Source organism: Aphelocoma coerulescens, chromosome 3 (assembly GCF_041296385.1).
Source record: "Aphelocoma coerulescens isolate FSJ_1873_10779 chromosome 3, UR_Acoe_1.0, whole genome shotgun sequence".
Lineage (NCBI taxonomy): Eukaryota > Metazoa > Chordata > Aves > Passeriformes > Corvidae > Aphelocoma > Aphelocoma coerulescens.
In genome coordinates this window covers 67,246,225-67,255,496 of record NC_091016.1, presented here as the reverse complement: position 1 = coordinate 67,255,496, position 9,272 = coordinate 67,246,225, and the positions used below count along the sequence as shown (strand labels likewise).

The 9,272-nt window shown below is 44.4% G+C and overlaps 1 long non-coding RNA gene across 2 annotated transcripts in view; it reads left to right on the top strand.

Moving 5' to 3' along the window:
• The window catches only part of LOC138107279 (uncharacterized), a 9,333-nt gene extending 1,132 nt beyond the window's left edge, over window positions 1–8,201 (top strand). For both annotated transcript variants that reach the window (XR_011149371.1, XR_011149370.1), the window contains exons 2-4: window positions 4,599–4,632; window positions 5,233–5,394; window positions 7,111–8,201. This is a non-coding gene — a long non-coding RNA (uncharacterized lncRNA). The remainder of the gene's footprint in view (window positions 1–4,598; window positions 4,633–5,232; window positions 5,395–7,110) is intronic.
• Window positions 8,202–9,272: the final 1,071 nt, after the last annotated feature.

Genomic DNA, 9,272 nt, shown 5'->3' with positions numbered 1-9,272 from the left:
AGCAGAGAACAGCTATCAGTGCCCACAAAAGAAAAACAAAGAAGCCAAATTATATGCAATTTACAGTAAGATGAAATATTTAGCTCTGTTGAACATATGTTAGTGATGAGGGCAGTGGATGTTGGACTTAATTGGATCCAGAAAAATGATGAGCATTAGTCCCTCTGGAATTATTCCTGGTGAATCTCCAGGAAAATTCACACGTATTTTAATAAATTAAAAGCAAATGGGAAAAAAAGGAAAGGAAAAAATCAACCAATTTCTTCTTTTCATCTCAGAGATTCCAGTTTCAGATCCTCACAGTAACACAGGTAATGCTCTAGAATGCTGCATTCAAACAAACAAAAATAATGTCCAATGGCAACAGTAACTTCCTCTGGGTCTCTAAGATGCTAGAATTTATCTCTAGCATTCTGCAATGCTTTCCTTAACCAGGACCAGCTGGATTGCTGGGGTAGGGCTCAGCTCTCAGATGCAGAAAGACAACACCTGCCACAAATTAGCTCCAGGCTCTGCTGAGGGGTGCTAAAGGGGCTGTGTAGCCACAGCTGCCAGAGCAGACCCCTTTGGGGAACCAAAGACACTCTTCTCTGCATGTGGTCATCTGCTTGCCCCAGCAGAGTCTAGGGGCTGTCCCTCATCCTCATAGCACTCCAGTCCAGGGGTTTCTCCCAGTTTGCAAGTTAATGCTGTTACAGTCCAGTTTGTCGCCTTTTTGCTGGTGCCAGTGACATCCTTCTCTTTGGGCAGTTCCTCCTCCATGTTTTTTGCCCAGGATTTGTTCTTACAGAACTGTTTTACCCCTTTCCATGCTTCACATTTTCAAATTAGCTAAATCAATCTCCCTTAGTATATAAACTTGCTTGAGGAAATCAAAGCCTGTTTTTCTGATCTTCCTGTATTTGCATGGAAACCAAATCATGTAGCACTTTTTAAAGTATGTGTTTTGACAGGGGCAAGGAAAGGTTTACTCCTTGTTCTCTGTTTCAAGACAGATGAGTAAGACAGATTTTCATGCCTCTCAAATCTTTGGAAAAAGAGGTTGTGTTTCTTTATACCGGTAGTCTGGAGCTAAAACCCTAACAATTTGCTTAGCAGTTGTGAGCATCCTGGTGGCTTTCTTTGTGAAACATGAGAAAATTCCAGGTAAAACCTGAGTTGTGGAGAAGACCTGGGGATAATTTTATCATCTTAAAGCAGGTATTAACTGTTCTTATCAGGAATTGGCTGTAACATAATAGTTACCTGGAGAACCATCTGCATCGTGCATGAGGGAACAGCTTTTGGGCCCTCACAATCTATTTTCGTATTTTTTTTCTCTTCAGTATAGGGAATTGAAGTATCCAGGGGTTTATAAAGAATCAGCCATTCTGATGTCCAAAGGCCATGACATGCCATGCATTTTGGCTTTTCCTGTTTGAGACAAATGAGCCTGAAAATAGGTAAAGTAAATGGAGACAGCCCATGGTGGGCTGCCAGAGGTCGCAGCAAAAGAGCGTGGCATGTACACGGCAGAGGAGAAACAAAGTGACAAAGGGGAAGAACAAGCAGTGGAGATTCCAGAGTGGTTGTGTCTGGTGTGTAGTGCAGATGGGTTTTGGGGCAGTGGGAAAAATAGTTTGTTACAATGCAATAACCAAAGGAATTTCTGCCTGGAGTTGGGCTAGTTCAGAGGGAGATGGGGTGGAGGTCTTCTTTCTGACACTGCACCAATGCCAAGAAGCAGAGAAGCCTACAGCAGTCAAGAGAAGAGGCATTTGCTAAAGCAGAGGCATTTCTCTGCTATACACTGAACAAACCAGTGGATCAAAACCTGACAGCAAGTATTGCATGTTGTGAAGCAAAGAAATGAATATTCCTGCTCAAGCACCTTGCTATGAAATGGGAGGTCACTGAGGGGCCAGTTACTTGTGGTGGGATCAAGGAAGAGATTTTAAGAATAAGCAGATGGTGACATATTTTAAAGATATTATAAAAGGGGAATCCTCAGGGCAGATGTTTTCTCAAAGACACCGGGACACAGCACTCCAATGACAAGAAAATATGCAGGAAATGTGTGGCTGTTAGAGGATGGCAGCAGCCAGATGGTTCAGATTAACTCAGCAATGACTGCTAACACAAAGTACAGCAGCAGGTGGTTCAGGCCTCAGTGGAGCTGCAGCTGTTCAACAAGCTGTGTATCCTCCATCCTCTTTACAACAGTGGAAACACCTGGACATGAGACTTCATAGAACCATAGAATGTTTTGCGTTGGCAGGAACCTTAAGGATCATCTAGTTCCAATCTCCCTACTATGGGCAGGCACCACTTCCACTAGTCCAGGCTGCTCAAAGTCCCATCCAGCCTGGCCTCCCCAAGATTTCAAGGAATAGGGCATCTGCAGCTTCACTGGGCAACCTAATCCAGTGCTTCACCACCCTCACAGGAAAGAATTTCTTCCTTATATCTCATGTAAAACTTCCTGTTTTCAGTTTAAAGCCATTCCTCCTTGTCCTGTCACTACACACCCTTGTCAGAAGTGCCTCTCCAGCTCTCTTGTAGGCCCCCTTCAGGTACGGGAAGGTTGCTCAAGAGTCACCCCAGAGCCTTCTCTTCTCCAGAATGAACAATCCCAAATCTGTCTCCTGTCTGCAAAGGAGAGGTGGTCCAACCCCCGATCATCTTCATGGCCTTCCTCTCGACTCATTCCAAGAGATCCATCTCCTTTCTGTGGTGGGAACCCCAGAGCTGGATGCAGTACTCTGAGTGGGGTCTCATGGGAGCAGAGCACAGGTGGAGAATCCCCTCCCTGGCCCAACTGGTCATACTTCTTTTGATGCAGCCCAGACTTCAAACTCTTCACTGTATTGTGTTAAACTCTTTAAAAAGCTCTACTTTGAATGCTTAGGATGAACTTAAGCCTGGTTGTGAGAGAAATCGGTTCTGGTTGCACAAGAAAATGATGAGAAACTTCCAGTTTCAGCTGGTTCATGAAAGCAGGTGCACCTTGGCAGGTTTGACATGTGCCACCCAGTAGGAAGAACAGGAAGAGGTAAGCTTGCCAGTGGCCAGACAAGACATCATGCATAATGAAGGTTTTCGATGGAGCAGATAAGACCTGGACAGTGTTTGAGCTCAAACAGTCACAGGCACAGTGGGCAGGAGGCCTGTGAAAGAAGGAAAGAGAGAAGGTGTACAATCACTGGGGAAGTAGGAAGGAGGATAAGCTTGAAGATATTTTTTCATCTGAAGACCTCTAAGGATGATAGGGGAGGGAACAAATTGTTCAGAGAAAGCACATGAGAGATTTTAGAAATAAACAAAGAGTATGAGCCTGTAGATGTGTAGAAGTGCTGCTCTACAAGCAAAGCCATGTGATGGGGGCAGCCTCTGGGCCTGTCAACAGAAAAGATGATGGTGCTGGCTTTGAACTGCATTTGGAGGGAGTGCAGCCTCTTAGGATCACCAGGTTGACAGCATAAGCATTCAGGGTTTTGCCAAGCCCAACACTGCCCTGTGGTTTGGGCAACAGGAGCTGAAGCAGAGCAGGTTCCTCAAGACTGCTAGACAGGTTTAGCTTGGCTCCTCTCAGGAAGGTCTGTTTTATAAGTTTTCCTCTTGTACAGTGCAATTTTATATTTTGTTTTTACTGTATAGGAACTATCTGCACATTTTGGAGAGAATGCTTGCCAAGAACAATTATTCCTGTTGCTTCAAAACATAAGAGACTTAGAAAAGCCTAAGATGTTTCTTAGCTCTAGTGCTGAAAACGTGGCACTTCTGCAGAGACGATGTCCTCTCCGGAGACACAGCAGCGTGGGGGTGTGGATGCTTCAGCAAGCAACTGGACTTTTGCAAGATCATCAATGGGACCTGCTTTGCCTGAAACATTTCCTATCAACAGCATATTATTAATGACTGGCTAACTTTTTTTATTGGGTTGGCTGAGGCTTAGCTGAAAGTTCAGTCAGGCAGCAGACTTATGAATGTGTTTCTAGGAAAAGATTTTATTATAGAAGTTTAGAAGTGCTCACACTCTAATCCTTGTTTGAGGGTGAAAAGTGAACTTCAGATGAAATAAAACATTTGAACACAAATGCATGTCACTGCCACAACAAACTTGTTTGTAACTTGCTGCCAAAGTGTTGGAACGAGATATAATTTTTGACTTAAAGCATCTGCTGAGTGATATTTTACAACTATGCTCAGTGGCTGAAGTAGGAATTCAGAAACATCATCACAAATATAATGAAATCCTTATACGGATACTTCAAAGTTCTGTTAGTAGCCTGTTCCACCTGCCTCCCCTTGGAGACCATGTGGGTGTTGTCTTTTCCACCACTGCTCACAGTGCAATTTATTTTCGTTTAACACGCGCCTTTGTGGTACATCTGCTACTCCTGGAGCAGGTTCTCTACATCCCTCTGCATTTATCCCTCAGGTCTTTTCTGGTAAAATCTCACAGTATGTCCATTGGTTCTCAGCAACTTAGTTCAGCTTATTTTTTCTCCTTTGCTGTTTGGAGAATTATACTGCAGCAATCTCACGGTGTGAGATTGATCAGCAATTCCACTGATGATGTTTTCTGATGTTTTCTTTTGTTCCCATCTCTTTTTCAGAGTCCCAGTTGAAGATTTGGACCGTAACTGCCAGGCAGGTTACAAATTTCACTTGTGCTCTGGGCTGTATCATCTTGAATTACCTAAGGCAAAATATGGGTTTGTCATCTTTAATTGTTACCAAAACCAAACTCTTCCCTGACTCACAGAGAAAACATTCTGCTGTTTGATTAGCTGCAGCAGACAGACAATTTAATAAGAAGAATTGAAGTAATTGCACTGAAAACAGGGCTTTTAGGAGCATGGTTGGAAGCTTCTGCTTGTCACTTTAATTCAGAGAGCTGGCTGTCATCTCCTATCCATGTAGCCTGATGGTGGCTTGCAGGAAAAGGCAAAAGCTCTGTTGGGGTGCCCCCAAGGAATGTGGGGCATGAGGAAGGGAAGACCTGAACTTGCAGCAACAACTGCCAAGGTGTTTCTCCATTTTTACCTGCCAGGTTTGTGCTCACTGAAAGTAAACTGAACAGCTGGAAGGTTTTGGCTGGCTCCAGGCCACTGAAGAGAGCCCTTTGCTTTTGTCACTGTGCTCTTTTGCATTCATGAGATTCCTGTCCTGGTTGTGCTCTCAAGCAGTTTCTGTGGGAGGAGGAAGGGGCACAGCACTTCTTACAGATACTTCTGTTTATCCCATTAGGGAAAAATTCACCTCTCGACAAATGTGTTTTCATGGTGAAGCTGTGACAGTGATTAAGGAAGTTAATGGAATTGGCATATTTACCCTCCATGTGGGACCTCTGAATATTTCAGTATTCTTCAACTGAAGGAGGAAAACTCAGCCTGTCACCTCAGCCTACAGGTTGGAAAAATAATGTTCTACTTCTTTATAGACAATGTGATCTTAGCCAAGGTTTTTCATGCTCAAACAGTAGGACTGCTCACTGATGGGTTTGCCATGTACAGAGATCTCTTCTATATACACATGGATATTATTATGTACACATAGATATATTTATATATACATGTATGATTTCTGTATAATCAAGTGCATCTGCCCATGCTTATAGCTCTATACCTGACTAGGAAGTCCTAAAGATCACTCATGACATCCTCCTCACTGTCATCTCCCACCCCAAAAACAGGTCTTGGTGAGGTGAACAAGTCCTTTGTCTTCAGGTCTAGCTTTGTTGCCTGAGCCTGTCACTTACCTCTGCAGCTGTAGGACAAACATCTCCTGCCTCAGCTTAACTTTCCCAAAATGCTGCCTTGCTGCAGGGCCATGGGAAGAGGAGGAGAAGAGTTTTTTGGAATCGCTGTTTGGGTAAACCAGAGGGACTTTGCAAAGAGGACAGGAGCACTGATGTACCACAAGCCAAGCAGTGCTGATCCATGTGGGCAGCCACACAGGGTGCAGGGGTGATCACTGGTGGAACAGCCAGGATAATGCTCTGTAATGGCATGGCTGTGGTTTCTAGTGTAAGACAAAGGTTTTCCGTGGCTCATTTCCATGGTGGTCTCAAGTTTGTGGCGTTCCCCTCGAGGGCTGGAGCTCAGCACTGGTCATTTCCTGTGCTTCTCTGCTGGCCACCAGATCACAAGGCTGGAGGCTGGAGAAGGTGCCTGTCTGTCAGGACATGACAAAGTAATGCTGCATAGTGAGGAATGGCAGGGGAAATTCCTTGCTGATCCCTGCAGGAAGACAGCTCCTCTTCCAGGCTCCTGGGACAACATTAACCTCCTAATTGCAGTGATCCCTATAATTACTGGGGATTGCCTCAGCCAAACCATTTGCCCTTCTAGCCACAAGTGTTCAATATACTGACTGTTGTTCTTCAGTATCAATTATACACCCTCTACCAAAATCCCAAGCACTCAGAACTTGATACAGGCTTTTTGGGGGGATTTCCTCTAGAGAGAAAAGATTGACTACTGCCATGGAAATTGCTTTTGCCCTTTATGAGGACCATGCACTTAAGCACAGGCTACAAGGCTGTGTTGCTCCTGAGCAGCCTGGAGGAGATTGCACTGCTGGCTGAGGTGGTCAGAGTGATGCTTCCAGAGGTGCAGTACAAGAGAGGAAGCTGCTGTTTTACCACTGGGGGGAAGTTAGTCTTGTTTCTGCCCACACCAGGGTACCTGTGCCAGGGCAGAGGCACCCACAAGCTAACTGGAACGCAGAACAGGGCTGGGAGGAGGATGCTGCCACTGTGGTTTCTCCTGCTCGTTGTAGTGGAGGCTGTTCTGCTTGCAGAATGGGGTGTCTGGAGCTCCTGAGATGACTAGGACACAAACACCTGCTGAGCAGCAGCTAATGCTGCTGTCTGCTGCCGATGTATCTCCCCCACCAATACACCAGACAAACATCCTTGTAGTTTGAGATTGATGTGTTTCACTTGTAAGGGAGACACAACTATTGATGGGGTTAAATGCCAAGGCACAGAAATGATGGAGGGCAGCTACTGAGATGTAAGAAACTCAGTAACTACAACCAAGATCCTCTTTATTTCAGTCAGTATGCCAGTTTTGTTTTGGTCTCTGGCATATCTGAAAAGAGATGGTCTTTGTCTCATTCCAGGTGCCCATGAGATGTCAGACACCACACGAAGGTCCATCATGGAATTAAGGATGAGAAGCTCATCTTGCAGCATTTGTAACAACAGCCCTTGCCATAAATTTGGGGACCAGGAGAGATATCCTCCACTCTTGTCACCTCTTCAAAGACAGGAGGAGTCAAGAGGGCTGTGCTCATCTCCTGCCTCTCTCTTGCACTTGAGCTGTTGGTGGTGTGGGACATGGCTGTACTTTTTTTTCTTCATGAGGCTATGTCAAGCCAGACAAAGGGAAAAAATTATTTGGCTTTGGACTGAAGTAGCGTGAAAAAGGAAGTCTGGTTTCTCACCCAGTGAAGCAGAATCAAACTAAGTCTACATAGTTTGGCAGGAAATACCCCTTCTGACTCCAGATTAAATGTGTTATTTCAAGAACTTGCAAGAAAAGAAAGGAAGTGAACAGCTACAAGCAAAATGCCTGAGAGGAAGGCAGTGGACCCTTACTTTTTTCCAGTTCCCAGGAGGTGAGAGTGCCATATTCACAAGCATTTCCATCCCTGGAGCCACCCACCTGCATCTGCTGAGAGGGTGACCAGGTGACAGATATTTTGCACCTGGAAAGGGCTCTTACACTCTCTTCCAAACTGCTCACTTTGTATAAATGTCTCTATTAAATCCCATTAGCCTCAGTTGCATTGCAAATTATCACAGGAAGAAGAATATTTGCTCAGATATCTCAGACTGATGATCTTACAGTATGTTTAAGTGTTACTCATAACTGTAGGTGAGTGGAAAGATTTCTCAAATAAATCATTACTGTGAGTATCAGATTTTCCTGTTATTCAGGAAAAGGAAACACTATAATCATTTTGAAGAAGCTCTATTAACTTCTGAAACCCATTGGGAGGGCAAGAAATAGTAATGGAAAACTAAGAACAACAGCTGGATTCTTCTTCGAAAGAGTAGCTGCGTAGGCACAGGCAGAAATGCACACGTGCATCTCGTTTTCATGAGTATCTTTCTGGAAGTGGAGCAGTGTTACAGGAGTTGCATTTCTTCTACCACCTTTAAATTTTGTCGGTAAAGTGAATGAGCCAAAAGATGGGTGCAAGATGTTTCACTGAGCAAAGTTTGGGAAGGGAGGGAGGGAGGGAGGGAGGGAGGGGGGAAGGAAGGAAGGAAGGAAGGAAGGAAGGAAGGAAGGAAGGAAGGAAGGAAGGAAGGAAGGAAGGAAGGAAGGAAGGAAGGAAGGAAGGAAGGAAGGAAGGAAGGAAGGAAGGAAGGAAGGAAGGAAGGAAGGAAGGAAGGAAGGAAGGATGGATTTGTTTTTCAGAGCAGCTATGTAAATCAGTAACAGCTCTGCATTCCTCTGAGAGGGTTTTAAGCCACCATTGCCTGGCTATGATGTGCAGCTTATATAAAGTACACCAGTCAAACTCCAGCTTTGTTGCAGTCACTCAGGTCAGAGGAAATTCCCTAGTGACAGAGTTGGGAGTTGTGTGTGGATCTGAGCTACCTCTGGGATTGGTGTCAAAGTCACAATGCACTTTTTCTGAATGTGGAGTACTAGGCAAGGAAGATAGATGGGGATGTGCTGTCACTCTTGCATGAGCAGCCATCTCCACAGAGAAGTCCAGTAAAGGTATCAGCCCTGGACTTGGAAAAGCAAGGAGATCATGCATAATGGTGAGGAGGGAACTTAGAAGGAGCTCTGCAGCCTATTCTGATCCAGCACAACCATTCTTTTTTTTTAATTCTGAAGTTTCATTCAAAATTGCATTCACAGTCTGTAATCAGTCAAACCCAGCAGGTCATACAGTAAACATTTGTCATACATGGTTGCTTCCTTATGCTCCATATGTGCCTGCTCTGTTCTTCTCTCTTGTTTTGATCATGGACTGGAAGTGGGGTGGACAATCATTTTGTTACATGTTTGAATAACACCCTACCAAGCTGTGCATTGGTCCATGCCTAGAATTTCTAGTCATGTCCTTGATAGAAATAAATATGAATAATCTATACTTCTCAAAAAGTTTGTTTGATGTTCCTGTAAGCAGCCTAAGTAAGAAACAGAAGAGCTCCGGCCCCACAGGCTGTGAGAATTAGCCAGATGCACTGTTTAAGAAATATCATCAAGTAACAGCCTAAATAGTTACAGATTCTGTGATGCAGATTTTAAATACCATTT